This window comes from Oryctolagus cuniculus, chromosome 8, assembly GCF_964237555.1.
Source record: "Oryctolagus cuniculus chromosome 8, mOryCun1.1, whole genome shotgun sequence".
Lineage (NCBI taxonomy): Eukaryota > Metazoa > Chordata > Mammalia > Lagomorpha > Leporidae > Oryctolagus > Oryctolagus cuniculus.
In genome coordinates, this window is record NC_091439.1 from 91,752,785 (window position 1) to 91,761,735 (window position 8,951).

An 8,951-nucleotide genomic window follows, 5' to 3' on the forward strand; every position below is an offset into this window, starting at 1 on the left:
TGACAGCATTATATATGGGCACCTGTTGGGATCCTGATTGCTGTCTGTTAATGGCCCGGGAAAAATAGCAGAAGATGATCCAAGTGTTTGGGCCCCTGCACCCATGTGGGAGACCTGGAAGAAGCTCCTGACTCCCGGGTTTGGTCTGCCCCAGCCCTGGCCAATGTGGCCACCGGGAGAGTGAACAGGCAGATGGAAGATCTCTCTCTCTCTCTCTCCCCCCACCCCCGTCTCTCCCTCTCTTTCTGTAACTCTTTCAAAATAAATAAAACAATCGTTAAAAAAACCTTGAGAGATAAATAGCTAAAAATGTAAAAAGAAATTAAACCAAGATTTGAGGGAACAAAAAGAGTTCTTTCAAATTTAAAAATTTTACCTTAATCAGTCATATCTGATACCCAGCCTAATAGAAGACTGTTTTAAGGGAGTTCAGAACCCAGGAATCTGAATAGACAGGAAACAAAATTTGGTGCAAACCAGTTATTAAACATATTTCACGCTAAGTTGTAAGTTCAGGAATACTAAATCTGAAACTTTAAGATATAACATGTTCCTAAACTGTTAGGAGTTTGAAACATAAATTAATTTGGAAAAATGCGGTGAGTGGTATATGAATAGCTATCATCATCAAGTTGAGTTTACTTGTATTTTATCTGCTGTCAGTAAGAATGAAGCCATGTCTATGCATGAAATGAGAATGTGTTTGTATGTGTGTGTGTGTCTGTGTGGTATGTAGGTTGGCAGCACTAAAAAAATGATAATTTATTTGTAGGTATTATCTCTATTTTTAAAGCTCTTCCATTAATGACAAGTAAACTTAGAGAACCTTACGATTTTCTCAAATTAATGTTCTGGGTGAATATTTAAGTAAATAATTTCCACTTTGAAATTTTATCCATATGACACTTCTTTCTTGCCACAAAATGTTTTCTGTTCTTTTTCTTTTTTTGAAAAGATTTTATTATTCAATGTGTAGCCAGGGTTATCATTCATTTGAAATAGAGCAGCTCTGGCCTATACTGAGAGCAGTGTGTTTTCTACTTGTTGAATTCTCTATTTAGTGGTGAGTTAAGCTTGCTATTATAAGGTCATTTGAAAGTATCTCATGCAATAATTAAAAGAAAAATAAGAAAGGAAGGAGGAGAAAGGTGGGAGTGAGGGATGGAAGGAATGTAGAGTGGAGAGTATCATTATGTTCTTAAATCCAAAGAATGGGTTTTCTTTTAGTCTCTATTGCTGGATCATCTTCACCTTTTGACCTTTAAATGCTAGAATGTGCTCAAACCCATCCTGTGACATCTTCTCTGCTTTATCTACAAGCAAGACCTAGCTAATTTTCCTAATCTTATGACCATCTTTCATCTTGTCTCTGAGCATCAGACTCACAAATGTGATTGCTCAACATTGCTATTTGGATGCCAAACAGGCACTTCAAATCTCTCTCACACATCTGAAAAAGAACTCTAGATTACCCTCCAACACAAACCTACCTAGTCTCTAATCAGTAAATAGCACCACCAGTCATTCCGTTGTTCAGACCAGTACTGTAGCAGACCTTAATTCTTCACTTTTTCTTCATACTCCACATCAAATCCATGAGCAAACCCCGTTGGCTCTCTGCAGAATACGTCAATACTTCCCACGCCCCTACTGTTAACCTTCAGTCCACGCCACCATGACTATCTAAGAATGACCATAATGGCCACCAAACTTGTCACTTGTCTTCCAATGTTGCTCCCCAACACTATTCTCTATACTGTTGCCATGGGGAAATTTAAAATGAAACCAAACCTTTCACTCTCCTACTCTGAATCCTTGAGTGGCATCCCCGTTCCCCCTCAGCACCACCACAGTAAGAATAAAGTCCCAAATGCTTTCCAGGGCTGCAAGGTTCTTCCTCTCTAGTCGCTGGATACTTCCTCAGCTTCATTTCCAAGCCTTTCCTTTCATTCACTGTACTCTTAGTTTTTCCTTCCTTACTCTTCCTAGAATTTTTTGCTCACAGTCTCCTTTCAGCACCTTTGCTTTTGCTCTTCCCTCTGTATGGAATGTTCGTCCACCAGACACGCACAGGACAAGCTCCCTCATTTTGTTCAGGTTTCTGCTTAAATTTCCCTTCATCAGAAAAATCTTTCTGGAACATCCTATCGATTTCCTTTGACCACTTGTTTTTGTTCCTTACTTTCATTTTGTTATTGAATACCTTTCCCACTGAGATACACACTCCAGAAGATCAGATCTTCGTTAATTCCACCTTCAAAAAACAATCAACATGATCAATGTCTTCTGAAAACTTGTAATTAAAATGCAACTTTTCTTAGAGGGTACATTTTTTTTCCAGGCAAATGGTAGGTATTCAGAATGTATTTGTTGAATTTTTAAATACATGAAAAAATGCAAATATCTCAGGTCCTTTTGTTACACTGTATGGAGCTTTTTGCTGACTAGTAGGCTGCAAACTGGTCTGGTCCAAGACATTTTACTTTCTCTCTATTTTTATAGACTATGTACTTAGAAATTGGTCAAACTTAAATTTAAAAACTGGTTTTTGTTCATTGCATATGACAAAACTATTAAATCTCTTCATTCTGTTATGCCACTGCTTGTAGGGATAATATTAATACTTTTTAATAATATCATTATGATAGTAAATAATTTATGTAAATAGTGCTTTAAGAGACGACTATCATACAGTGAATCTTGTCTGTTACCAATATTATTGTCAGGTTACTTTTAATGTAGAGTTTCTGTTCTCAAATTTTCTTAATCAGTATTTGGTTATTTTCACTTTCAGTACCTGTCATATGAGAGTAATCTTTAAGTGGTACCATAATGTTTATTTAATGTAGGCTGCTCTGTCTTCACTTTGCATGGAAGTGTGAGATCACAAACATAATTGTGCAAGCTGAACTCATACAAATTATCTTAATAATTATGGGAAAAATCATGATTTTTACATAACCTTTAAAATTGTTGTCAAAATACCAAAATATCTCATATTGTCAGTTGCTTAGGGAAATGAAAAAATGATAAAATTTATTTAATATACTATAATTTTTTACAGTATAAGCATTAAATATGAAAATGTTTCATTTCCTTGCAAAATTTATGAAGAAACCTTTGAATAATGTTTGCCTTCTTCTCACTGTGTATTTTATGCTATGGATTTAGGATTTTTCTTTGCCATGGGTAGCTGTCAGATTCCTTTCTAAATGTGCATCAGTATTTAATATTTTGTACTTTGCATTTTCTGTTATGCAGTATCTCTGAAGCTATTTTTTAAAGATTTATTTATTTATTTGACAGTCAGAGTTACACAGAGAGAGAAGGAGAAGCAGAGAGAGAGAGGTCTTATATTTGCTGGTTCACTCCCTAATTGGCCGCAAGGGCCAGCTTTGTGCCAATCCGAAGCCAGGAGCCAGGAGATTCCTCCATGTCTCCCATGCAGGTGCAGGGGCCAAAGAACTTGGGCCACCTTCCACTGCTTTCCCAGGCCATAGCAGAGAGCTGGATTGGAAGTGGAGCAGCCAGGACTTGAAATGGTGCCCATATGGGATGCCGGCACTGCAGGCGGTGACTTTACCCTCTATGCCACAGCGCCGACCACTGAAACTATTTTTTTTAAGATTTATTTATTTATTTGAAAGAGTTACAGAGAGGCAGAGACAAGGCAGAGGCAGAGAGAGAGAGAGAGAGAGAGAGAGAGATCTTCCATTTGCTGGTTCACTCCCCAAATGGCTGCAATACCTGGAACTGGGTCTATCTGAAACCAGAATCCAGGAGCTTCTTCCAGGTCTCCCACACAGGTGCAGGATCCCAAAGACTTGGGCCATCTTCTATGCTTTCCCAGGCTGTGGCAGAGAGTTGAATAGGAAGTGGAGCAGCAGGGTGTTGAACCAGTACCCACAAGAGATGCTGACACTGCAGGAGGTGGTTTTACCCATTTTGCCACAGCGCTGGCTCCTCTCGGAAGCTATTTTAACATGAAGTTTTTGCGGGTGTTGCTTCTTCTGGAACATCATCACCTCTGTCACAACCACTTTTTTCAATGATGCCTGCAAGTTTGTCTTCACGAGGTTTCCCTGGCTGTGTAGGGAAAGCTACAGGCTGTGCAGAAGCATTGTATCAGCATTGCCATGGGCAGCTGTTTCTTCAACAACTCCATTTACATTTGACTCAAATTGTATGTCCTGATTTATCACTTTTCAATTATTTGCTGCACTTTGTTCTTTGTAAGGCAACTCCTGCTTTGGACAAACCATTTTTCAGCCATGACATTACAATTACAACAAAAAAGTTCTAAGAATAAGCCGAACAAGAAATAAAATTTACAAAAAGTTGTAAAATGTCAGGAAGGCACATTTGTATCCACACAAATACAAATACACACACTTGAAATAAAGGAAATCAAGTATTTTCATGGACTCATAGGGGGAGTTTAATCGTGTATATCCTGTGGAAACACCATGGAAATGTTAATCAAAATGTAAAATACACTTGTTCTCCGACTCAGAAATTCTTTTTTTTTTTAATGATGAAAGGATTAATTTAATAGAAAATACAACACAAAACATTTGTTCATGCAATAACAGATTTCAAAATACATGAAACAAAAACTGATAGAACAACAAGAAGAAAGATAAAAATCTAAAATTATAGCTACATAATTTGAAAGATCTTTTTTACCAATGGATTGAACAAATAGATAAAAATAAGTATATTGAAAACTTGAGCAACACTATCAATATCCTGACTTAATTGACATTTACAAACACTCCTCACAACAAGGGCAGAATATACATGCTCTTGAGTCAAACGGAGTGTTTACAAAAAAAAGACTGACCCATAAAACAAGTCTTAAGAAGCTTGAAAAGGTAGAAAACCTACAAAATAAAGTGCATGACAAAATGGACTTAAATAAGACATCAATAATACATCCCAGGAAAAATTTTAATGTTCCAAAACTAAATTATACACATGTAAAAAATGAGTGAAAGAAAAATGAGATGTTAGAAAGCATTTATAATAGAATGAAAATAAATTACAGCATATTAAATTTTTCAGTGGTCATTAATGTAGGACATATGGGGAATTTTATATCAATAAAGATCTTTATTAGAAATGTCCCCAAAGCTAGCGCCACAGCTCACTAGGATTACTCTGCCTGCGGTTCTGGCACCCCAGGTTCTAGTCCCGGTCAGGGCGCCGGATTCTGTCCAGGTTGCTCCTCTTCCAGTCCAGCTCTCTGCTGTGGCCCGGGAGGATGGCCCAAGTCCTTGTGCCCTGCACCCGCATGGGAGACCAGGAGAAGCCCCTGGCTCCTGACTTCGGATCAGTGCAGTGCGCCGGCCACAGCGGCCATTGTGGGGTGAACCAACGGAAAAAGGAAGACCTTTCTCTCTGTTTCTCTCTCTCTCACTGTCCACTCTGCCTGTTAAAAAAAAAAGAAAGAAAGAAAGAAAAAAAAGAAATGTCCCCAACATCTACATTAACAATCTAGCAAACTGTAGAGAAAATAAGTTACAAAGTAATTGAAGAAAAAAACTAATAAAAATTAATGTTAGTATAAATAGACTAAAAAGCAGAAAAAATCATAGAAAAAAAGGGTAAACTAAGCAATGCTTCTTTGATAAAATGGACTGAGAAACCTGCAGCCCAAGAATTGAGTAAATTATTTTTCTTTTTTTTCTTTTTTATTTTTTTTAACTTTTATTTAATGAATATAAATTTCCAAAGTACGACTTATGGATTACAATGGCTTCCCCCCCATACTGGCCCTCCCACCCACAACCCTCCCTTTCCCACTCCCTCTCCCCTTCCATTCACATCAAGATTCATTTTCGATTATCTTAATATACAGAAGATGAGCTTAGTATACATTAAGTAAGGATTTCAACAGTTTGCTCCCACACAGAAACATAAAGTGAAAAATAATAGATGATTTTTTTTAAATGATGATGAAATCAGATCAGACCTAGTGTCATGTTTAATCCCAGTGAGAGTCAAGTTGGGAATTGATAATTTCTTTTTTTCTTTTTTTTTTTTTTACAGAAGATCAGTTTAGTATACATTAAGTAAAGATTTCAACAGTTTGCACCCCCATAGAAACACAAAGTGAAATATATTGTTTGAGTACTCGTTATAGCATTAAATCTCAATGCACAGCACATTAAGGACAGAGATACTACATGAGGAGTAAGTGCACAGTGACTCCTGTTGTTGACTTTACCAATTGACACTCCTGTCTATGGCATCAGTAATCTCCCTATGCTCTAGTCATGAGTTTGCAAGGCTATGGAAGCCCTCTGAGTTCTCCGACTCTTATCTTGTTTAGACAAGGTCATAGTCAAAGTGGAGGTTCTCTCCTCCCTTCAGAGAAAGGTACCTCCTTCTTTGAAGACCTGTTCTTTCCACTGGGATCTCACTCACAGAGATCTTCTGCAAGAGTGTCTTGGCTTTCCATGCCTGAAATACTCTCATGGGCTTTTCAGCCAGATCCGAATGCCTTTAGGGCTGATTCTGAGGCCAGAGTGCTATTTAAGACATCTGCCATTCTTTGAGTCTGCTGAGTATCTCACTTCCCATGTTGGATCACTCTCCCCTTTATTTATTCTATCGGTTAGTGTTAGCAGGTACTAGACCTGTTTATGTGCTCCCTTTGACTCTTAGTCCTTTCATTATGATCAATTGTGAACTGAAATTGATCACTTGGACTAGTGAGATGGCATTGGTACATGCCACCTCGATGGGATTGAATTGGAATCCCCTGGTATGTTTCTAACTCTACCATTTGGGGCAAGTCAGCTTGAGCATGTCCCAAATTATACATCTCTTCCCTCTCTTATTCCCACTCTTATGTTTAACAGGGATCACATTTCAGTTAATTTTCAACACTTAAGAATAACTGTGTATTAATTACAGAATTAAACCAGTCATATTAAGTAAAACAGACAAAAAAACTACTAAGAGGGATAATGTATTAAGTTGTTCATTAACAGTCAGGGCTATGCTGATCAAGTCACCATTTCCCATAGTGTCCATTTCACTTCAACAGGTTTCCTTTTTGGTGTTCAGTCAGTTGTCACCGATCAGGGAGAACATATGGTATTTGTCCCTTTGGGACTGGCTTATTTCACTCAGCATGATGTGTTCCAGATTCCTTCATTTTGTTGCAAATGACTGGATTTCGTTGTTTCTTACTGCTGTATAGTATTCTAAAGAATACATATCCCATAATTTCTTTATCCAGTCTACCGTTGATGGGCATTTAGGTCTATTCCAGGTCTTAGCTATTGTGAATTGAGCTGCAATAAACATTAGGGTGCAGACCGCTTTTTTGTTTACCAATTTAAATTCCTTTGGGTAAATTCCAAGGAGTGGGATGGCTGGGTCGAACGGTAGGGTTATCTTCAGGTTTCTGAGGAATCTCCAGACTGACTTCCATAGTGGCTTGACCAGTTTGCATTCCCACCAACAGTGGGTTAGTGTCCCTTTTTCCCTACATCCTCGCCAGCATCTGTTGTTGGTAGATTTCTGCATGTGAGTCATTCTAACAGGGGTGAGGTGAAACCTCATTGTGGTTTTGATTTGCATTTCCCTGATTGCTAATGACCTTGAACATTTTTTCATGTGCCTGTTGGCCATTTGGATTTCCTCTTTTGAAAAATGTCTATTGAGGTCCTTGGCCCATCTCTTAAGTGGGTTGTTGGTTTTGTTTTTGTGGAGTTTCTTGATCTCTTTGTAGATTCTGGTTATTAACCCTTTATCTGTTGCATAGTTTGCAAATATTTTTTCCCATTCTGTCGGTTGTCTCTTCACTCTCCTGACTGTTTCTTTTGCAGTACAGAAACTTCTCAATTTGATGCAATCCCAATAGTTGATTTTGGCTTTGACTGCCTGTGCCTCCTGGGTCTTTTCCAGAAATTCTTTGCCTGTGCCAATATCTTGAAGGGTTTCTCCAATGTTCTCTAGTAACTTGATGGTGTCAGGTCGTAGATTTAGGTCTTTAATCCATGTTGAGTGGATTTCTGTGTAAGGTGAAAGGTAGGGGTCTTGCTTCATGATTCTGCACGTGGAAATCCAATTTTCCCAGCACCATTTATTGAATAGACTGTCCTTACTCCAGGAATTAGTTTTAGATCCTTGATCAAATATAAGTTGGCTGTAGATGTTTGGGTTGATTTCTGGTGTTTCAATTCTGTTCCATTGGTCTATCCATCTGTTTGTGTACCAGTACCATGCTGTTTTGATTACAACTGCCCTGTAGTATGTCCTGAAATCTGGTATTGTGATGCCTCCGGCTTTGTTTTTGTTGTACAAGATTGCTTTAGCTATTCGAGGTCTCTTGTGCCTCCATATAAATTTCAGCACCATTTTTTCCAGATCTGAGAAGAAGGTCTTCGGTATCTTGATTGGTATTGCATTGAATCTATAAATTGCTTTTGGGAGAATGGACATTTTGATGATATTGATTCTTCCAATCCATGAGCATGGAAGATTTTTCCATTTCTTGGTATCCTCTTCTATTTCTTTCTTTAAGGTTTTGTAATTTTCATCGTAGAGATCTTTAACGTCCTTGGTTAAGTTTATTCCAAGGTATTTGATTGTTTTTGTAGCTATTGTGAATGGGATTGATCTTAGAAGTTCTTCCTCAGCCATGGCATTGTCTGTGTATACAAAGGCTGTTGATTTTTGTGCATTGATTTTATACCCTGCTACTTTGCCAAACTCTTCTATGAGTTCCAATAGTCTCTTAGTAGAGTTCTTTGGGTCCCCTAAATAAAGAATCATGTCATCTGCAAAGAGGGATAGTTTGAGTTCTTCCTTCCCAATTTGGATGCCTTTAATTTCTTTTTCTTGCCTAATAGCTCTGGCTAGAACCTCCAGAACTATATTGAATAGCAGTGGTGAGAGTGGACATCCCTGTCTGGTACCAGATCTCAGTGGAAATG

At 38.0% G+C, this 8,951-nt stretch overlaps 1 long non-coding RNA gene across 1 annotated transcript in view; it reads left to right on the plus strand.

Annotated features, from left to right (window-relative positions):
• LOC103350774 (uncharacterized) overlaps positions 1-4,288 on the plus strand; it is a 53,186-nt gene extending 48,898 nt beyond the window's left edge. Inside the window, exon 3 of the long non-coding RNA XR_518671.4 lies at positions 1-4,288. This exon is cut by the window's left edge and continues 24,410 nt beyond it. This is a non-coding gene — a long non-coding RNA (uncharacterized lncRNA).
• Positions 4,289-8,951: the final 4,663 nt, after the last annotated feature.